The sequence below is a fragment of the Rhinichthys klamathensis genome, unplaced genomic scaffold (assembly GCF_029890125.1).
Source record: "Rhinichthys klamathensis goyatoka isolate OS25496 unplaced genomic scaffold, OSU_Roscu_1.1 h1tg000562l_1, whole genome shotgun sequence".
Lineage (NCBI taxonomy): Eukaryota > Metazoa > Chordata > Actinopteri > Cypriniformes > Leuciscidae > Rhinichthys > Rhinichthys klamathensis.
This window is the reverse complement of record NW_026607028.1, coordinates 529,672-549,177: the sequence shown is the minus strand read 5'-3', so window position 1 is coordinate 549,177 and position 19,506 is coordinate 529,672. Positions and strand designations below refer to the sequence as shown.

Here is a 19,506-nt window from a genome sequence, read left to right as displayed (position 1 = left end):
CTGAGCAGGCCTTTTGGCTTTTAGTGTGTGACCGCCCCCTTTAAGAACATGGGAATGATCCGAAGGGATTGTTTACTGAATTCAATTTCATCAGGCTCACCGGAGGGAGCTCTCATTTGCCTTGCCCAGGGGGTTCAGTTTCCTCCCATTCCTGCGTTGGCATAACAGACACTGTAAACTGGTCGTAAAGCAAGGTCCTTGTGACAGTACTCATGCAATGCATTTGAAAAGACGCATGGTATTGTATGGTAACCATAATCCCACTGACAAAGCAGCCTATTGTTGGACTGTCAATTTTCTCCTGGAGGAAAATACAAGCCCTAGTGGTCTTGCTGGGAAATGTGGTAGAGTCCCACAGCCGGGCTTGAGGGGAAGGACTCAACAGACCTTCCCTGGTGGTCTAGTGGTTAGGATTCGGCGCTCTCACCGCCGAGGCCCGGGTTCGATTCCCGGTCAGGGAATGAGCTTTTGCCCTCCAGCGGTGGTCGTGATTGCAAAATGGCGGACAACGAAATCAAGTGCTGATGGCCTCGTTGAGAAGCACTGCCAAAGAAATGTTTGTGCGTGAAAATGAACTCCTTCGAGCCGGAGTCGAACCAGTGACCTAAGGATTGCCAACTTGCCTCCTATCGAAGGCACTCTGGTCAAGGACAGAACCTCAACCTATCAGGTTGCTGAAGCTCCGCCGCTGGCTAAAAGTGCTACTAGCACAGACAGACGTGCTGGCTGTTTCGATAAGTGAAGCAAAGGCAACCCCAGCTTCCCATACCGGAAGTCAAACCCGGGCCGCCGCTAGACCATATGGGATCGTCCTCCCGCCTGGAGCAGGCCTTTTGGCTTTTAGTGTGTGACCGCCCCCTTTAAGAACATGGGAATGATCCGTAGGGATTGTTTACTGAATTCAATTTCATCAGGCTCACCGGAGGGAGCTCTCATTTGCCTTGCCCAGGGGGTTCAGTTTCCTCCCATTCCTGCGTTGGCATAACAGACACTGTAAACTGGTCGTAAAGCAAGGTCCTTGTGACAGTACTCATGCAATGCATTTGAAAAGACGCATGGTATTGTATGGTAACCGTAATCCCACTGACAAAGCAGCCTATTGTTGGACTGTCAATTTTTAATATTAATCAACCAATCCAATAATAAGAATAACAAAAACTACGGGCTAATAAAACGGAATAATAAAATGGCTATGGGCTGACAGCGAAGCAAAAGAGGCAGAGTGAGCCAGCCAGGAGTCGAACCTAGAATCTTCTGATCCGTAGTCAGACGCGTTATCCATTGCGCCACTGGCCCACCGATCAGGTGTCCTTGAGCTTACACGGGACCTGTTGGTGTTCGACTGGGCAGAGGCCTGTCATGACATCTACTCTTTCTCATGCCATTAACAGGCCTCGAGCCAACGTCAGGAAGGGGTCCGATGAGGGGCCTGCTATAAAAACCTTCGAGATGGAGGCTTCACATATTGGGGATCTCGGTTGCTTTGTTTTCATGGCAAGTTGTGGTGTTGTTAGGATATTCCTACAGAGCCTGTGACAGTTTCTCAGCGGAAGAACTGGGATCCAGGGTCAGAGACGTCTCCTCTCCTGGAGGAAAATACAAGCCATAGTGGTCTTGCTGGGAAATGTGATAGAGTCCCACAGCTGGGCTTGAGGGGAAGGGCTCAACAGACCTTCCCTGGTTGTCTAGTTGTTAGGATTTGGCGCTCTCACCGCCGCGGCCCAGGTTCGGTTCCCGGTCAGGGAACGAGCTTTTGCCCTCCAGCGGCGGACGTGATTGCAAAATGGCGGACTACGAAAACAAATGCTGATTTCCTCACCGAGAAGCACGGCCAAATAAATGTTTGCATGTGAAAAAGACCTCCTTCGAGCCGGAGTCGAACCAGCGACCTAAGGATTGCCAATTTGCCTCCTACAGTCCTCCGCTCTACCCGCTGAGCTATCGAAGGCACGCTGGTTGGGGACAGATCCTCAACCTATCAGGTTGCTGAAGCTCCGCCGCTGGCTAAAAGTGCTACTAGCACAGACAGACGTGCTGGCTGTTTCGATAAGTGAAGTAAAGGCAAACCCAGCTTCCCATACCGGGAGCCGAATCCGGGCCGCCTGGGTGAAAACTAGGAATCCTGACTGCTAGACCATATGGGATCTTCCTCCCGCCCTGAGCAGGCCTTTTGGCTTTTAGTGTGTGACCGCCCCCTTTAAGAACATGGGAATGATCCGAAGGGATTGTTTACTGAATTCAATTTCATCAGGCTCACCGGAGGGAGCTCTCATTTGCCTTGCCCAGGGGGTTCAGTTTCCTCCCATTCCTGCGTTGGCATAACAGACACTGTAAACTGGTCGTAAAGCAAGGTCCTTGTGACAGTACTCATGCAATGCATTTGAAAAGACGCATGGTATTGTATGGTAACCGTAATACCACTGACAAAGCAGCCTATTGTTGGACTGTCAATTTTCTCCTGGAGGAAAATACAAGCCCTAGTGGTCTTGCTGGGAAATGTGGTAGAGTCCCACAGCCGGGCTTGAGGGGAAGGACTCAACAGACCTTCCCTGGTGGTCTAGTGGTTAGGATTCGGCGCTCTCACCGCCGCGGCCCGGGTTCGATTCCTGGTCAGGGAATGAGCTTTTGCCCTCCAGCGGCGGTCGTGATTGCAAAATGGCGGACAACGAAATCAAGTGCTGATGGCCTCGTCGAGAAGCACTGCCAAAGAAATGTTTGCGCGTGAAAATGAACTCCTTCGAGCCTGAGTCGAACCAGTGACCTAAGGATTGCCAACTTGCCTCCTATCGAAGGCACTCTGGTCAGGGACAGAACCTCAACCTATCAGGTTGCTGAAGCACCGCCGCTGGCTAAAAGTGCTACTAGCACAGACAGACGTGCTGGCTGTTTCGATAAGTGAAGCAAAGGCAACCCCAGCTTCCCATACCGGAAGTCAAACCCGGGCCGCCGCTAGACCATATGGGATCGTCCTCCCGCCTGGAGCAGGCCTTTTGGCTTTTAGTGTGTGACCGCCCCCTTTAAGAACATGGGAATGATCCGTAGGGATTGTTTACTGAATTCAATTTCATCAGGCTCACCGGAGGGAGCTCTCATTTGCCTTGCCCAGGGGGTTCAGTTTCCTCCCATTCCTGCGTTGGCATAACAGACACTGTAAACTGGTCGTAAAGCAAGGTCCTTGTGACAGTACTCATGCAATGCATTTGAAAAGACGCATGGTATTGTATGGTAACCGTAATCCCACTGACAAAGCAGCCTATTGTTGGACTGTCAATTTTTAATATTAATCAACCAATCCAATAATAAGAATAACAAAAACTACGGGCTAATAAAACGGAATAATAAAATGGCTATGGGCTGACAGCGAAGCAAAAGAGGCAGAGTGAGCCAGCCAGGAGTCAAACCTAGAATCTTCTGATCCGTAGTCAGACGCGTTATCCATTGCGCCACTGGCCCACCGATCAGCTGTCCTTGAGCTTACACGGGACCTGTTGGTGTTCGACTGGGCAGAGGCCTGTCATGACATCTACTCTTTCTCATGCCATTAACAGGCCTCGAGCCAACGTCAGGAAGGGGTCCGATGAGGGGCCTGCTATAAAAACCTTCGAGATGAAGGCTTCACATATTGGGGATCTCGGTTGCTTTGTTTTCATGGCAAGTTGTGGTGTTGTTAGGATATTCCTACAGAGCCTGTGACAGTTTCTCAGCGGAAGAACTGGGATCCAGGGTCAGAGACGTCTCCTCTCCTGGAGGAAAATACAAGCCATAGTGGTCTTGCTGGGAAATGTGATAGAGTCCCACAGCTGGGCTTGAGGGGAAGGGCTCAACAGACCTTCCCTGGTTGTCTAGTTGTTAGGATTTGGCGCTCTCACCGCCGCGGCCCAGGTTCGGTTCCCGGTCAGGGAACGAGCTTTTGCCCTCCAGCGGCGGACGTGATTGCAAAATGGCGGACTACGAAAACAAATGCTGATTTCCTCGCCGAGAAGCACGGCCAAATAAATGTTTGCATATGAAAAAGAACTCCTTCGAGCCGGAGTCGAACCAGCGACCTAAGGATTGCCAATTTGCCTCCTACAGTCCTCCGCTCTACCAGCTGAGCTATCGAAGGCACGCTGGTTGGGGACAGAACCTCAACCTATCAGGTTGCTGAAGCTCCGCCGCTGGCTAAAAGTGCTACTAGCACAGACAGACGTGCTGGCTGTTTCGATAAGTGAAGTAAAGGCAAACCCAGCTTCCCATACCGGGAGCCGAATCCGGGCCGCCTGGGTGAAAACTAGGAATCCTGACTGCTAGACCATATGGGATCTTCCTCCCGCCCTGAGCAGGCCTTTTGGCTTTTAGTGTGTGACCGCCCCCTTTAAGAACATGGGAATGATCCGAAGGGATTGTTTACTGAATTCAATTTCATCAGGCTCACCGGAGGGAGCTCTCATTTGCCTTGCCCAGGGGGTTCAGTTTCCTCCCATTCCTGCGTTGGCATAACAGACACTGTAAACTGGTCGTAAAGCAAGGTCCTTGTGACAGTACTCATGCAATGCATTTGAAAAGACGCATGGTATTGTATGGTAACCGTAATCCCACTGACAAAGCAGCCTATTGTTGGACTGTCAATTTTCTCCTGGAGGAAAATACAAGCCCTAGTGGTCTTGGTCTTGCGGAATAATAAAATGGCTATGGGCTGACAGCGAAGCAAAAGAGGCAGAGTGAGCCAGCCAGGAGTCAAACCTAGAATCTTCTGATCCGTAGTCAGACGCGTTATCCATTGCGCCACTGGCCCACCGATCAGCTGTCCTTGAGCTTACACGGGACCTGTTGGTGTTCGACTGGGCAGAGGCCTGTCATGACATCTACTCTTTCTCATGCCATTAACAGGCCTCGAGCCAACGTCAGGAAGGGGTCCGATGAGGGGCCTGCTATAAAAACCTTCGAGATGGAGGCTTCACATATTGGGGATCTCGGTTGCTTTGTTTTCATGGCAAGTTGTGGTGTTGTTAGGATATTCCTACAGAGCCTGTGACAGTTTCTCAGCGGAAGAACTGGGATCCAGGGTCAGAGACGTCTCCTCTCCTGGAGGAAAATACAAGCCATAGTGGTCTTGCTGGGAAATGTGATAGAGTCCCACAGCTGGGCTTGAGGGGAAGGGCTCAACAGACCTTCCCTGGTTGTCTAGTTGTTAGGATTTGGCGCTCTCACCGCCGCGGCCCAGGTTCGGTTCCCGGTCAGGGAACGAGCTTTTGCCCTCCAGCGGCAGACGTGATTGCAAAATGGCGGACTACGAAAACAAATGCTGATTTCCTCGCCGAGAAGCACGGCCAAATAAATGTTTGCATATGAAAAAGAACTCCTTCGAGCCGGAGTCGAACCAGCGACCTAAGGATTGCCAATTTGCCTCCTACAGTCCTCCGCTCTACCAGCTGAGCTATCGAAGGCACGCTGGTTGGGGACAGAACCTCAACCTATCAGGTTGCTGAAGCTCCGCCGCTGGCTAAAAGTGCTACTAGCACAGACAGACGTGCTGGCTGTTTCGATAAGTGAAGTAAAGGCAAACCCAGCTTCCCATACCGGGAGCCGAATCCGGGCCGCCTGGGTGAAAACTAAGAATCCTGACTGCTAGACCATATGGGATCTTCCTCCCGCCCTGAGCAGGCCTTTTGGCTTTTAGTGTGTGACCGCCCCCTTTAAGAACATGGGAATGATCCGAAGGGATTGTTTACTGAATTCAATTTCATCAGGCTCACCGGAGGGAGCTCTCATTTGCCTTGCCCAGGGGGTTCAGTTTCCTCCCATTCCTGCGTTGGCATAACAGACACTGTAAACTGGTCGTAAAGCAAGGTCCTTGTGACAGTACTCATGCAATGCATTTGAAAAGACGCATGGTATTGTATGGTAACCGTAATCCCACTGACAAAGCAGCCTATTGTTGGACTGTCAATTTTCTCCTGGAGGAAAATACAAGCCCTAGTGGTCTTGCTGGGAAATGTGGTAGAGTCCCACAGCCGGGCTTGAGGGGAAGGACTCAACAGACCTTCCCTGGTGGTCTAGTGGTTAGGATTCGGCGCTCTCACCGCCGCGGCCCGGGTTCGATTCCCGGTCAGGGAATGAGCTTTTGCCCTCCAGCGGCGGTCGTGATTGCAAAATGGCGGACAACGAAATCAAGTGCTGATGGCCTCGTCGAGAAGCACTGCCAAAGAAATGTTTGCGCGTGAAAATGAACTCCTTCGAGCCTGAGTCGAACCAGTGACCTAAGGATTGCCAACTTGCCTCCTATCGAAGGCACTCTGGTCAGGGACAGAACCTCAACCTATCAGGTTGCTGAAGCACCGCCGCTGGCTAAAAGTGCTACTAGCACAGACAGACGTGCTGGCTGTTTCGATAAGTGAAGCAAAGGCAACCCCAGCTTCCCATACCGGAAGTCAAACCCGGGCCGCCGCTAGACCATATGGGATCGTCCTCCCGCCTGGAGCAGGCCTTTTGGCTTTTAGTGTGTGACCGCCCCCTTTAAGAACATGGGAATGATCCGTAGGGATTGTTTACTGAATTCAATTTCATCAGGCTCACCGGAGGGAGCTCTCATTTGCCTTGCCCAGGGGGTTCAGTTTCCTCCCATTCCTGCGTTGGCATAACAGACACTGTAAACTGGTCGTAAAGCAAGGTCCTTGTGACAGTACTCATGCAATGCATTTGAAAAGACGCATGGTATTGTATGGTAACCGTAATCCCACTGACAAAGCAGCCTATTGTTGGACTGTCAATTTTTAATATTAATCAACCAATCCAATAATAAGAATAACAAAAACTACGGGCTAATAAAACGGAATAATAAAATGGCTATGGGCTGACAGCGAAGCAAAAGAGGCAGAGTGAGCCAGCCAGGAGTCAAACCTAGAATCTTCTGATCCGTAGTCAGACGCGTTATCCATTGCGCCACTGGCCCACCGATCAGCTGTCCTTGAGCTTACACGGGACCTGTTGGTGTTCGACTGGGCAGAGGCCTGTCATGACATCTACTCTTTCTCATGCCATTAACAGGCCTCGAGCCAACGTCAGGAAGGGGTCCGATGAGGGGCCTGCTATAAAAACCTTCGAGATGAAGGCTTCACATATTGGGGATCTCGGTTGCTTTGTTTTCATGGCAAGTTGTGGTGTTGTTAGGATATTCCTACAGAGCCTGTGACAGTTTCTCAGCGGAAGAACTGGGATCCAGGGTCAGAGACGTCTCCTCTCCTGGAGGAAAATACAAGCCATAGTGGTCTTGCTGGGAAATGTGATAGAGTCCCACAGCTGGGCTTGAGGGGAAGGGCTCAACAGACCTTCCCTGGTTGTCTAGTTGTTAGGATTTGGCGCTCTCACCGCCGCGGCCCAGGTTCGGTTCCCGGTCAGGGAACGAGCTTTTGCCCTCCAGCGGCGGACGTGATTGCAAAATGGCGGACTACGAAAACAAATGCTGATTTCCTCGCCGAGAAGCACGGCCAAATAAATGTTTGCATATGAAAAAGAACTCCTTCGAGCCGGAGTCGAACCAGCGACCTAAGGATTGCCAATTTGCCTCCTACAGTCCTCCGCTCTACCAGCTGAGCTATCGAAGGCACGCTGGTTGGGGACAGAACCTCAACCTATCAGGTTGCTGAAGCTCCGCCGCTGGCTAAAAGTGCTACTAGCACAGACAGACGTGCTGGCTGTTTCGATAAGTGAAGTAAAGGCAAACCCAGCTTCCCATACCGGGAGCCGAATCCGGGCCGCCTGGGTGAAAACTAGGAATCCTGACTGCTAGACCATATGGGATCTTCCTCCCGCCCTGAGCAGGCCTTTTGGCTTTTAGTGTGTGACCGCCCCCTTTAAGAACATGGGAATGATCCGAAGGGATTGTTTACTGAATTCAATTTCATCAGGCTCACCGGAGGGAGCTCTCATTTGCCTTGCCCAGGGGGTTCAGTTTCCTCCCATTCCTGCGTTGGCATAACAGACACTGTAAACTGGTCGTAAAGCAAGGTCCTTGTGACAGTACTCATGCAATGCATTTGAAAAGACGCATGGTATTGTATGGTAACCGTAATCCCACTGACAAAGCAGCCTATTGTTGGACTGTCAATTTTCTCCTGGAGGAAAATACAAGCCCTAGTGGTCTTGCTGGGAAATGTGGTAGAGTCCCACAGCCGGGCTTGAGGGGAAGGACGCAACAGACCTTCCCTGGTGGTCTAGTGGTTAGGATTCGGCGCTCTCACCGCCGCGGCCCGGGTTCGATTCCCGGTCAGGGAATGAGCTTTTGCCCTCCAGCGGCGGTCGTGATTGCAAAATGGCGGACAACGAAATCAAGTGCTGATGGCCTCGTCGAGAAGCACTGCCAAAGAAATGTTTGCGCGTGAAAATGAACTCCTTCGAGCCTGAGTCGAACCAGTGACCTAAGGATTGCCAACTTGCCTCCTATCGAAGGCACTCTGGTCAGGGACAGAACCTCAACCTATCAGGTTGCTGAAGCTCCGCCGCTGGCTAAAAGTGCTACTAGCACAGACAGACGTGCTGGCTGTTTCGATAAGTGAAGCAAAGGCAACCCCAGCTTCCCATACCGGAAGTCAAACCCGGGCCGCCGCTAGACCATATGGGATCGTCCTCCCGCCTGGAGCAGGCCTTTTGGCTTTTAGTGTGTGACCGCCCCCTTTAAGAACATGGGAATGATCCGTAGGGATTGTTTACTGAATTCAATTTCATCAGGCTCACCGGAGGGAGCTCTCATTTGCCTTGCCCAGGGGGTTCAGTTTCCTCCCATTCCTGCGTTGGCATAACAGACACTGTAAACTGGTCGTAAAGCAAGGTCCTTGTGACAGTACTCATGCAATGCATTTTAAAAAAAGCTTGGTATTGTATGGTAACCGTAATCCCACTGACAAAGCAGCCTATTGTTGGACTGTCAATTTTTAATATTAATCAACCAATCCAATAATAAGAATAACAAAAACTACGGGCTAATAAAACGGAATAATAAAATGGCTATGGGCTGACAGCGAAGCAAAAGAGGCAGAGTGAGCCAGCCAGGAGTCAAACCTAGAATCTTCTGATCCGTAGTCAGACGCGTTATCCATTGCGCCACTGGCCCACCGATCAGCTGTCCTTGAGCTTACACGGGACCTGTTGGTGTTCGACTGGGCAGAGGCCTGTCATGACATCTACTCTTTCTCATGCCATTAACAGGCCTCGAGCCAACGTCAGGAAGGGGTCCGATGAGGGGCCTGCTATAAAAACCTTCGAGATGAAGGCTTCACATATTGGGGATCTCGGTTGCTTTGTTTTCATGGCAAGTTGTGGTGTTGTTAGGATATTCCTACAGAGCCTGTGACAGTTTCTCAGCGGAAGAACTGGGATCCAGGGTCAGAGACGTCTCCTCTCCTGGAGGAAAATACAAGCCATAGTGGTCTTGCTGGGAAATGTGATAGAGTCCCACAGCTGGGCTTGAGGGGAAGGGCTCAACAGACCTTCCCTGGTTGTCTAGTTGTTAGGATTTGGCGCTCTCACCGCCGCGGCCCAGGTTCGGTTCCCGGTCAGGGAACGAGCTTTTGCCCTCCAGCGGCGGACGTGATTGCAAAATGGCGGACTACGAAAACAAATGCTGATTTCCTCGCCGAGAAGCACGGCCAAATAAATGTTTGCATATGAAAAAGAACTCCTTCGAGCCGGAGTCGAACCAGCGACCTAAGGATTGCCAATTTGCCTCCTACAGTCCTCCGCTCTACCAGCTGAGCTATCGAAGGCACGCTGGTTGGGGACAGAACCTCAACCTATCAGGTTGCTGAAGCTCCGCCGCTGGCTAAAAGTGCTACTAGCACAGACAGACGTGCTGGCTGTTTCGATAAGTGAAGTAAAGGCAAACCCAGCTTCCCATACCGGGAGCCGAATCCGGGCCGCCTGGGTGAAAACTAGGAATCCTGACTGCTAGACCATATGGGATCTTCCTCCCGCCCTGAGCAGGCCTTTTGGCTTTTAGTGTGTGACCGCCCCCTTTAAGAACATGGGAATGATCCGAAGGGATTGTTTACTGAATTCAATTTCATCAGGCTCACCGGAGGGAGCTCTCATTTGCCTTGCCCAGGGGGTTCAGTTTCCTCCCATTCCTGCGTTGGCATAACAGACACTGTAAACTGGTCGTAAAGCAAGGTCCTTGTGACAGTACTCATGCAATGCATTTGAAAAGACGCATGGTATTGTATGGTAACCGTAATCCCACTGACAAAGCAGCCTATTGTTGGACTGTCAATTTTCTCCTGGAGGAAAATACAAGCCCTGGTGGTCTTGCTGGGAAATGTGGTAGAGTCCCACAGCCGGGCTTGAGGGGAAGGACTCAACAGACCTTCCCTGGTGGTCTAGTGGTTAGGATTCGGCGCTCTCACCGCCGCGGCCCGGGTTCGATTCCCGGTCAGGGAATGAGCTTTTGCCCTCCAGCGGCGGTCGTGATTGCAAAATGGCGGACAACGAAATCAAGTGCTGATGGCCTCGTCGAGAAGCACTGCCAAAGAAATGTTTGCGCGTGAAAATGAACTCCTTCGAGCCTGAGTCGAACCAGTGACCTAAGGATTGCCAACTTGCCTCCTATCGAAGGCACTCTGGTCAGGGACAGAACCTCAACCTATCAGGTTGCTGAAGCTCCGCCGCTGGCTAAAAGTGCTACTAGCACAGACAGACGTGCTGGCTGTTTCGATAAGTGAAGCAAAGGCAACCCCAGCTTCCCATACCGGAAGTCAAACCCGGGCCGCCGCTAGACCATATGGGATCGTCCTCCCGCCTGGAGCAGGCCTTTTGGCTTTTAGTGTGTGACCGCCCCCTTTAAGAACATGGGAATGATCCGTAGGGATTGTTTACTGAATTCAATTTCATCAGGCTCACCGGAGGGAGCTCTCATTTGCCTTGCCCAGGGGGTTCAGTTTCCTCCCATTCCTGCGTTGGCATAACAGACACTGTAAACTGGTCGTAAAGCAAGGTCCTTGTGACAGTACTCATGCAATGCATTTGAAAAGACGCATGGTATTGTATGGTAACCGTAATCCCACTGACAAAGCAGCCTATTGTTGGACTGTCAATTTTTAATATTAATCAACCAATCCAATAATAATAATAACAAAAACTACGGGCTAATAAAACGGAATAATAAAATGGCTATGGGCTGACAGCGAAGCAAAAGAGGCAGAGCGAGCCAGCCAGGAGTCGAACCTAGAATCTTCTGATCCGTAGTCAGACGCGTTATCCATTGCGCCACTGGCCCACCGATCAGGTGTCCTTGAGCTTACACGGGACCTGTTGGTGTTCGACTGGGCAGAGGCCTGTCATGACATCTACTCTTTCTCATGCCATTAACAGGCCTCGAGCCAACGTCAGGAAGGGGTCCGATGAGGGGCCTGCTATAAAAACCTTCGAGATGGAGGCTTCACATATTGGGGATCTCGGTTGCTTTGTTTTCATGGCAAGTTGTGGTGTTGTTAGGATATTCCTACAGAGCCTGTGACAGTTTCTCAGCGGAAGAACTGGGATCCAGGGTCAGAGACGTCTCCTCTCCTGGAGGAAAATACAAGCCATAGTGGTCTTGCTGGGAAATGTGATAGAGTCCCACAGCTGGGCTTGAGGGGAAGGGCTCAACAGACCTTCCCTGGTTGTCTAGTTGTTAGGATTTGGCGCTCTCACCGCCGCGGCCCAGGTTCGGTTCCCGGTCAGGGAACGAGCTTTTGCCCTCCAGCGGCGGACGTGATTGCAAAATGGCGGACTACGAAAACAAATGCTGATTTCCTCGCCGAGAAGCACGGCCAAATAAATGTTTGCATGTGAAAAAGAACTCCTTCGAGCCGGAGTCGAACCAGCGACCTAAGGATTGCCAATTTGCCTCCTACAGTCCTCCGCTCTACCAGCTGAGCTATCGAAGGCACGCTGGTTGGGGACAGAACCTCAACCTATCAGGTTGCTGAAGCTCCGCCGCTGGCTAAAAGTGCTACTAGCACAGACAGACGTGCTGGCTGTTTCGATAAGTGAAGTAAAGGCAAACCCAGCTTCCCATACCGGGAGCCGAATCCGGGCCGCCTGGGTGAAAACTAGGAATCCTGACTGCTAGACCATATGGGATCTTCCTCCCGCCCTGAGCAGGCCTTTTGGCTTTTAGTGTGTGACCGCCCCCTTTAAGAACATGGGAATGATCCGAAGGGATTGTTTACTGAATTCAATTTCATCAGGCTCACCGGAGGGAGCTCTCATTTGCCTTGCCCAGGGGGTTCAGTTTCCTCCCATTCCTGCGTTGGCATAACAGACACTGTAAACTGGTCGTAAAGCAAGGTCCTTGTGACAGTACTCATGCAATGCATTTGAAAAGACGCATGGTATTGTATGGTAACCGTAATCCCACTGACAAAGCAGCCTATTGTTGGACTGTCAATTTTCTCCTGGAGGAAAATACAAGCCCTGGTGGTCTTGCTGGGAAATGTGGTAGAGTCCCACAGCCGGGCTTGAGGGGAAGGACTCAACAGACCTTCCCTGGTGGTCTAGTGGTTAGGATTCGGCGCTCTCACCGCCGCGGCCCGGGTTCGATTCCCGGTCAGGGAATGAGCTTTTGCCCTCCAGCGGCGGTCGTGATTGCAAAATGGCGGACAACGAAATCAAGTGCTGATGGCCTCGTCGAGAAGCACTGCCAAAGAAATGTTTGCGCGTGAAAATGAACTCCTTCGAGCCTGAGTCGAACCAGTGACCTAAGGATTGCCAACTTGCCTCCTATCGAAGGCACTCTGGTCAGGGACAGAACCTCAACCTATCAGGTTGCTGAAGCTCCGCCGCTGGCTAAAAGTGCTACTAGCACAGACAGACGTGCTGGCTGTTTCGATAAGTGAAGCAAAGGCAACCCCAGCTTCCCATACCGGAAGTCAAACCCGGGCCGCCGCTAGACCATATGGGATCGTCCTCCCGCCTGGAGCAGGCCTTTTGGCTTTTAGTGTGTGACCGCCCCCTTTAAGAACATGGGAATGATCCGTAGGGATTGTTTACTGAATTCAATTTCATCAGGCTCACCGGAGGGAGCTCTCATTTGCCTTGCCCAGGGGGTTCAGTTTCCTCCCATTCCTGCGTTGGCATAACAGACACTGTAAACTGGTCGTAAAGCAAGGTCCTTGTGACAGTACTCATGCAATGCATTTGAAAAGACGCATGGTATTGTATGGTAACCGTAATCCCACTGACAAAGCAGCCTATTGTTGGACTGTCAATTTTTAATATTAATCAACCAATCCAATAATAATAATAACAAAAACTACGGGCTAATAAAACGGAATAATAAAATGGCTATGGGCTGACAGCGAAGCAAAAGAGGCAGAGCGAGCCAGCCAGGAGTCGAACCTAGAATCTTCTGATCCGTAGTCAGACGCGTTATCCATTGCGCCACTGGCCCACCGATCAGGTGTCCTTGAGCTTACACGGGACCTGTTGGTGTTCGACTGGGCAGAGGCCTGTCATGACATCTACTCTTTCTCATGCCATTAACAGGCCTCGAGCCAACGTCAGGAAGGGGTCCGATGAGGGGCCTGCTATAAAAACCTTCGAGATGGAGGCTTCACATATTGGGGATCTCGGTTGCTTTGTTTTCATGGCAAGTTGTGGTGTTGTTAGGATATTCCTACAGAGCCTGTGACAGTTTCTCAGCGGAAGAACTGGGATCCAGGGTCAGAGACGTCTCCTCTCCTGGAGGAAAATACAAGCCATAGTGGTCTTGCTGGGAAATGTGATAGAGTCCCACAGCTGGGCTTGAGGGGAAGGGCTCAACAGACCTTCCCTGGTTGTCTAGTTGTTAGGATTTGGCGCTCTCACCGCCGCGGCCCAGGTTCGGTTCCCGGTCAGGGAACGAGCTTTTGCCCTCCAGCGGCGGACGTGATTGCAAAATGGCGGACTACGAAAACAAATGCTGATTTCCTCGCCGAGAAGCACGGCCAAATAAATGTTTGCATGTGAAAAAGAACTCCTTCGAGCCGGAGTCGAACCAGCGACCTAAGGATTGCCAATTTGCCTCCTACAGTCCTCCGCTCTACCAGCTGAGCTATCGAAGGCACGCTGGTTGGGGACAGAACCTCAACCTATCAGGTTGCTGAAGCTCCGCCGCTGGCTAAAAGTGCTACTAGCACAGACAGACGTGCTGGCTGTTTCGATAAGTGAAGTAAAGGCAAACCCAGCTTCCCATACCGGGAGCCGAATCCGGGCCGCCTGGGTGAAAACTAGGAATCCTGACTGCTAGACCATATGGGATCTTCCTCCCGCCCTGAGCAGGCCTTTTGGCTTTTAGTGTGTGACCGCCCCCTTTAAGAACATGGGAATGATCCGAAGGGATTGTTTACTGAATTCAATTTCATCAGGCTCACCGGAGGGAGCTCTCATTTGCCTTGCCCAGGGGGTTCAGTTTCCTCCCATTCCTGCGTTGGCATAACAGACACTGTAAACTGGTCGTAAAGCAAGGTCCTTGTGACAGTACTCATGCAATGCATTTGAAAAGACGCATGGTATTGTATGGTAACCGTAATCCCACTGACAAAGCAGCCTATTGTTGGACTGTCAATTTTCTCCTGGAGGAAAATACAAGCCCTAGTGGTCTTGCTGGGAAATGTGGTAGAGTCCCACAGCCGGGCTTGAGGGGAAGGACTCAACAGACCTTCCCTGGTGGTCTAGTGGTTAGGATTCGGCGCTCTCACCGCCGCGGCCCGGGTTCGATTCCCGGTCAGGGAATGAGCTTTTGCCCTCCAGCGGCGGTCGTGATTGCAAAAGGGCGGACAACGAAATCAAGTGCTGATGGCCTCGTCGAGAAGCACTGCCAAAGAAATGTTTGCGCGTGAAAATGAACTCCTTCGAGCCTGAGTCGAACCAGTGACCTAAGGATTGCCAACTTGCCTCCTATCGAAGGCACTCTGGTCAGGGACAGAACCTCAACCTATCAGGTTGCTGAAGCTCCGCCGCTGGCTAAAAGTGCTACTAGCACAGACAGACGTGCTGGCTGTTTCGATAAGTGAAGCAAAGGCAACCCCAGCTTCCCATACCGGAAGTCAAACCCGGGCCGCCGCTAGACCATATGGGATCGTCCTCCCGCCTGGAGCAGGCCTTTTGGCTTTTAGTGTGTGACCGCCCCCTTTAAGAACATGGGAATGATCCGTAGGGATTGTTTACTGAATTCAATTTCATCAGGCTCACCGGAGGGAGCTCTCATTTGCATTGCCCAGGGGGTTCAGTTTCCTCCCATTCCTGCGTTGGCATAACAGACACTGTAAACTGGTCGTAAAGCAAGGTCCTTGTGACAGTACTCATGCAATGCATTTGAAAAGACGCATGGTATTGTATGGTAACCGTAATCCCACTGACAAAGCAGCCTATTGTTGGACTGTCAATTTTTAATATTAATCAACCAATCCAATAATAATAATAACAAAAACTACGGGCTAATAAAACGGAATAATAAAATGGCTATGGGCTGACAGCGAAGCAAAAGAGGCAGAGCGAGCCAGCCAGGAGTCGAACCTAGAATCTTCTGATCCGTAGTCAGACGCGTTATCCATTGCGCCACTGGCCCACCGATCAGGTGTCCTTGAGCTTACACGGGACCTGTTGGTGTTCGACTGGGCAGAGGCCTGTCATGACATCTACTCTTTCTCATGCCATTAACAGGCCTCGAGCCAACGTCAGGAAGGGGTCCGATGAGGGGCCTGCTATAAAAACCTTCGAGATGGAGGCTTCACATATTGGGGATCTCGGTTGCTTTGTTTTCATGGCAAGTTGTGGTGTTGTTAGGATATTCCTACAGAGCCTGTGACAGTTTCTCAGCGGAAGAACTGGGATCCAGGGTCAGAGACGTCTCCTCTCCTGGAGGAAAATACAAGCCATAGTGGTCTTGCTGGGAAATGTGATAGAGTCCCACAGCTGGGCTTGAGGGGAAGGGCTCAACAGACCTTCCCTGGTTGTCTAGTTGTTAGGATTTGGCGCTCTCACCGCCGCGGCCCAGGTTCGGTTCCCGGTCAGGGAACGAGCTTTTGCCCTCCAGCGGCGGACGTGATTGCAAAATGGCGGACTACGAAAACAAATGCTGATTTCCTCGCCGAGAAGCACGGCCAAATAAATGTTTGCATGTGAAAAAGAACTCCTTCGAGCCGGAGTCGAACCAGCGACCTAAGGATTGCCAATTTGCCTCCTACAGTCCTCCGCTCTACCAGCTGAGCTATCGAAGGCACGCTGGTTGGGGACAGAACCTCAACCTATCAGGTTGCTGAAGCTCCGCCGCTGGCTAAAAGTGCTTCTAGCACAGACAGACGTGCTGGCTGTTTCGATAAGTGAAGTAAAGGCAAACCCAGCTTCCCATACCGGGAGCCGAATCCGGGCCGCCTGGGTGAAAACTAGGAATCCTGACTGCTAGACCATATGGGATCTTCCTCCCGCCCTGAGCAGGCCTTTTGGCTTTTAGTGTGTGACCGCCCCCTTTAAGAAAATGGGAATGATCCGAAGGGATTGTTTACTGAATTCAATTTCATCAGGCTCACCGGAGGGAGCTCTCTGAATTCAATTTCATCAGGCTCACCGGAGGGAGCTCTCATTTGCCTTGCCCAGGGGGTTCAGTTTCCTCCCATTCCTGCGTTGGCATAACAGACACTGTAAACTGGTCGTAAAGCAAGGTCCTTGTGACAGTACTCATGCAATGCATTTGAAAAGACGCATGGTATTGTATGGTAACCGTAATCCCACTGACAAAGCAGCCTATTGTTGGACTGTCAATTTTTAATATTAATCAACCAATCCAATAATAAGAATAACAAAAACTACGGGCTAATAAAACGGAATAATAAAATGGCTATGGGCTGACAGCGAAGCAAAAGAGGCAGAGCGAGCCAGCCAGGAGTCAAACCTAGAATCTTCTGATCCGTAGTCAGACGCGTTATCCATTGCGCCACTGGCCCACCGATCAGCTGTCCTTGAGCTTACACGGGACCTGTTGGTGTTCGACTGGGCAGAGGCCTGTCATGACATCTACTCTTTCTCATGCCATTAACAGGCCTCGAGCCAACGTCAGGAAGGGGTCCGATGAGGGGCCTGCTATAAAAACCTTCGAGATGGAGGCTTCACATATTGGGGATCTCGGTTGCTTTGTTTTCATGGCAAGTTGTGGTGTTGTTAGGATATTCCTACAGAGCCTGTGACAGTTTCTCAGCGGAAGAACTGGGATCCAGGGTCAGAGACGTCTCCTCTCCTGGAGGAAAATACAAGCCATAGTGGTCTTGCTGGGAAATGTGATAGAGTCCCACAGCTGGGCTTGAGGGGAAGGGCTCAACAGACCTTCCCTGGTTGTCTAGTTGTTAGGATTTGGCGCTCTCACCGCCGCGGCCCAGGTTCGGTTCCCGGTCAGGGAACGAGCTTTTGCCCTCCAGCGGCGGACGTGATTGCAAAATGGCGGACTACGAAAACAAATGCTGATTTCCTCGCCGAGAAGCACGGCCAAATAAATGTTTGCATGTGAAAAAGAACTCCTTCGAGCCGGAGTCGAACCAGCGACCTAAGGATTGCCAATTTGCCTCCTACAGTCCTCCGCTCTACCAGCTGAGCTATCGAAGGCACGCTGGTTGGGGACAGAACCTCAACCTATCAGGTTGCTGAAGCTCCGCCGCTGGCTAAAAGTGCTACTAGCACAGACAGACGTGCTGGCTGTTTCGATAAGTGAAGTAAAGGCAAACCCAGCTTCCCATACCGGGAGCCGAATCCGGGCCGCCTGGGTGAAAACTAGGAATCCTGACTGCTAGACCATATGGGATCTTCCTCCCGCCCTGAGCAGGCCTTTTGGCTTTTAGTGTGTGACCGCCCCCTTTAAGAACATGGGAATGATCCGAAGGGATTGTTTACTGAATTCAATTTCATCAGGCTCACCGGAGGGAGCTCTCATTTGCCTTGCCCAGGGGGTTCAGTTTCCTCCCATTCCTGCGTTGGCATAACAGACACTGTAAACTGGTCGTAAAGCAAGGTCCTTGTGACAGTACTCATGCAATGCATTTGAAAAGACGCATGGTATTGAATGGTAACCGTAATCCCACTGACAAAGCAGCCTATTGTTGGACTGTCAATTTTCTCCTGGAGGAAAATACAAGCCCTAGTGGTCTTGCTGGGAAATGTGGTAGAGTCCCACAGCCGGGCTTGAGGGGAAGGACTCAACAGACCTTCCCTGGTGGTCTAGTGGTTAGGATTCGGCGCTCTCACCGCCGCGGCCCGGGTTCGATTCCCGGTCAGGGAATGAGCTTTTGCCCTCCAGCGGCGGTCGTGATTGCAAAATGGCGGACAACGAAATCAAGTGCTGATGGCCTCGTTGAGAAGCACTGCCAAAGAAATGTTTGTGCGTGAAAATGAACTCCTTCGAGCCGGAGTCGAACCAGTGACCTAAGGATTGCCAACTTGCCTCCTATCGAAGGCACTCTGGTCAAGGACAGAACCTCAACCTATCAGGTTGCTGAAGCTCCGCCGCTGGCTAAAAGTGCTACTAGCACAGACAGACGTGCTGGCTGTTTCGATAAGTGAAGCAAAGGCAACCCCAGCTTCCCATACCGGAAGTCAAACCCGGGCCGCCGCTAGACCATACGGGATCTTCCTCCCGCCTGGAGCAGGCCTTTTGGCTTTTAGTGTGTGACCGCCCCCTTTAAGAACATGGGAATGATCCGTAGGGATTGTTTACTGAATTCAATTTCATCAGGCTCACCGGAGGGAGCTCTCATTTGCCTTGCCCAGGGGGTTCAGTTTCCTCCCATTCCTGCGTTGGCATAACAGACACTGTAAACTGGTCGTAAAGCAAGGTCCTTGTGACAGTACTCATGCAATGCATTTTAAAAAAAGCTTGGTATTGTATGGTAACCGTAATCCCACTGACAAAGCAGCCTATTGTTGGACTGTCAATTTTCTCCTGGAGGAAAATACAAGCCCTAGTGGTCTTGCTGGGAAATGTGGTAGAGTCCCACAGCCGGGCTTGAGGGGAAGGACTCAACAGACCTTCCCTGGTGGTCTAGTGGTTAGGATTCGGTGCTCTCACCGCCGCGGCCCGGGTTCGATTCCCGGTCAGGGAATGAGCTTTTGCCCTCCAGCGGCGGTCGTGATTGCAAAATGGTGGACAACGAAATCAAGTGCTGATGGCCTCGTCGAGAATGCATTTGAAAAGACGCATGGTATTGTATGGTAACCGTAATCCCACTGACAAAGCAGCCTATTGTTGGACTGTCAATTTTTAATATTAATCAACCAATCCAATAATAATAATAACAAAAACTACGGGCTAATAAAACGGAATAATAAAATGGCTATGGGCTGACAGCGAAGCAAAAGAGGCAGAGCGAGCCAGCCAGGAGTCGAACCTAGAATCTTCTGATCCGTAGTCAGACGCGTTATCCATTGCGCCACTGGCCCACCGATCAGGTGTCCTTGAGCTTACACGGGACCTGTTGGTGTTCGACTGGGCAGAGGCCTGTCATGACATCTACTCTTTCTCATGCCATTAAC

General features: G+C 51.2%; 23 non-coding genes across 23 annotated transcripts; 9 read left to right on the top strand and 14 right to left on the bottom strand.

The window, feature by feature from the left end:
- Positions 1–389: 389 nt before the first annotated feature.
- On the top strand, positions 390–461 carry trnae-cuc (transfer RNA glutamic acid (anticodon CUC)). The gene has a single exon. It is a non-coding gene; the product is annotated as a tRNA-Glu (tRNA).
- A 762-nt stretch (positions 462–1,223) lies between these two features.
- Positions 1,224–1,296, bottom strand: trnar-acg (transfer RNA arginine (anticodon ACG)). Its single transcript has one exon. It is a non-coding gene; the product is annotated as a tRNA-Arg (tRNA).
- A 565-nt stretch (positions 1,297–1,861) lies between these two features.
- trnay-gua (transfer RNA tyrosine (anticodon GUA)) lies at positions 1,862–1,948 on the bottom strand. Its single transcript is given in 2 exon segments — positions 1,862–1,897; positions 1,912–1,948. It is a non-coding gene; the product is annotated as a tRNA-Tyr (tRNA).
- A 598-nt stretch (positions 1,949–2,546) lies between these two features.
- Positions 2,547–2,618, top strand: trnae-cuc (transfer RNA glutamic acid (anticodon CUC)). Its single transcript has one exon. It is a non-coding gene; the product is annotated as a tRNA-Glu (tRNA).
- A 1,400-nt stretch (positions 2,619–4,018) lies between these two features.
- On the bottom strand, positions 4,019–4,105 carry trnay-gua (transfer RNA tyrosine (anticodon GUA)). The gene is given in 2 exon segments: positions 4,019–4,054; positions 4,069–4,105. It is a non-coding gene; the product is annotated as a tRNA-Tyr (tRNA).
- A 1,234-nt stretch (positions 4,106–5,339) lies between these two features.
- trnay-gua (transfer RNA tyrosine (anticodon GUA)) lies at positions 5,340–5,426 on the bottom strand. The gene is given in 2 exon segments: positions 5,340–5,375; positions 5,390–5,426. It is a non-coding gene; the product is annotated as a tRNA-Tyr (tRNA).
- A 598-nt stretch (positions 5,427–6,024) lies between these two features.
- On the top strand, positions 6,025–6,096 carry trnae-cuc (transfer RNA glutamic acid (anticodon CUC)). Its single transcript has one exon. It is a non-coding gene; the product is annotated as a tRNA-Glu (tRNA).
- Positions 6,097–7,496: 1,400 nt separating this feature from the next.
- trnay-gua (transfer RNA tyrosine (anticodon GUA)) lies at positions 7,497–7,583 on the bottom strand. Its single transcript is given in 2 exon segments — positions 7,497–7,532; positions 7,547–7,583. It is a non-coding gene; the product is annotated as a tRNA-Tyr (tRNA).
- A 598-nt stretch (positions 7,584–8,181) lies between these two features.
- On the top strand, positions 8,182–8,253 carry trnae-cuc (transfer RNA glutamic acid (anticodon CUC)). The gene has a single exon. It is a non-coding gene; the product is annotated as a tRNA-Glu (tRNA).
- Positions 8,254–9,653: 1,400 nt separating this feature from the next.
- trnay-gua (transfer RNA tyrosine (anticodon GUA)) lies at positions 9,654–9,740 on the bottom strand. The gene is given in 2 exon segments: positions 9,654–9,689; positions 9,704–9,740. It is a non-coding gene; the product is annotated as a tRNA-Tyr (tRNA).
- A 598-nt stretch (positions 9,741–10,338) lies between these two features.
- Positions 10,339–10,410, top strand: trnae-cuc (transfer RNA glutamic acid (anticodon CUC)). Its single transcript has one exon. It is a non-coding gene; the product is annotated as a tRNA-Glu (tRNA).
- Positions 10,411–11,172: 762 nt separating this feature from the next.
- trnar-acg (transfer RNA arginine (anticodon ACG)) lies at positions 11,173–11,245 on the bottom strand. Its single transcript has one exon. It is a non-coding gene; the product is annotated as a tRNA-Arg (tRNA).
- A 565-nt stretch (positions 11,246–11,810) lies between these two features.
- Positions 11,811–11,897, bottom strand: trnay-gua (transfer RNA tyrosine (anticodon GUA)). Its single transcript is given in 2 exon segments — positions 11,811–11,846; positions 11,861–11,897. It is a non-coding gene; the product is annotated as a tRNA-Tyr (tRNA).
- A 598-nt stretch (positions 11,898–12,495) lies between these two features.
- trnae-cuc (transfer RNA glutamic acid (anticodon CUC)) lies at positions 12,496–12,567 on the top strand. The gene has a single exon. It is a non-coding gene; the product is annotated as a tRNA-Glu (tRNA).
- A 762-nt stretch (positions 12,568–13,329) lies between these two features.
- Positions 13,330–13,402, bottom strand: trnar-acg (transfer RNA arginine (anticodon ACG)). Its single transcript has one exon. It is a non-coding gene; the product is annotated as a tRNA-Arg (tRNA).
- A 565-nt stretch (positions 13,403–13,967) lies between these two features.
- On the bottom strand, positions 13,968–14,054 carry trnay-gua (transfer RNA tyrosine (anticodon GUA)). Its single transcript is given in 2 exon segments — positions 13,968–14,003; positions 14,018–14,054. It is a non-coding gene; the product is annotated as a tRNA-Tyr (tRNA).
- A 598-nt stretch (positions 14,055–14,652) lies between these two features.
- trnae-cuc (transfer RNA glutamic acid (anticodon CUC)) lies at positions 14,653–14,724 on the top strand. Its single transcript has one exon. It is a non-coding gene; the product is annotated as a tRNA-Glu (tRNA).
- Positions 14,725–15,486: 762 nt separating this feature from the next.
- On the bottom strand, positions 15,487–15,559 carry trnar-acg (transfer RNA arginine (anticodon ACG)). The gene has a single exon. It is a non-coding gene; the product is annotated as a tRNA-Arg (tRNA).
- A 565-nt stretch (positions 15,560–16,124) lies between these two features.
- Positions 16,125–16,211, bottom strand: trnay-gua (transfer RNA tyrosine (anticodon GUA)). Its single transcript is given in 2 exon segments — positions 16,125–16,160; positions 16,175–16,211. It is a non-coding gene; the product is annotated as a tRNA-Tyr (tRNA).
- Positions 16,212–17,499: 1,288 nt separating this feature from the next.
- Positions 17,500–17,586, bottom strand: trnay-gua (transfer RNA tyrosine (anticodon GUA)). The gene is given in 2 exon segments: positions 17,500–17,535; positions 17,550–17,586. It is a non-coding gene; the product is annotated as a tRNA-Tyr (tRNA).
- A 598-nt stretch (positions 17,587–18,184) lies between these two features.
- trnae-cuc (transfer RNA glutamic acid (anticodon CUC)) lies at positions 18,185–18,256 on the top strand. Its single transcript has one exon. It is a non-coding gene; the product is annotated as a tRNA-Glu (tRNA).
- Positions 18,257–19,004: 748 nt separating this feature from the next.
- trnae-cuc (transfer RNA glutamic acid (anticodon CUC)) lies at positions 19,005–19,076 on the top strand. The gene has a single exon. It is a non-coding gene; the product is annotated as a tRNA-Glu (tRNA).
- Positions 19,077–19,340: 264 nt separating this feature from the next.
- trnar-acg (transfer RNA arginine (anticodon ACG)) lies at positions 19,341–19,413 on the bottom strand. The gene has a single exon. It is a non-coding gene; the product is annotated as a tRNA-Arg (tRNA).
- Positions 19,414–19,506: the final 93 nt, after the last annotated feature.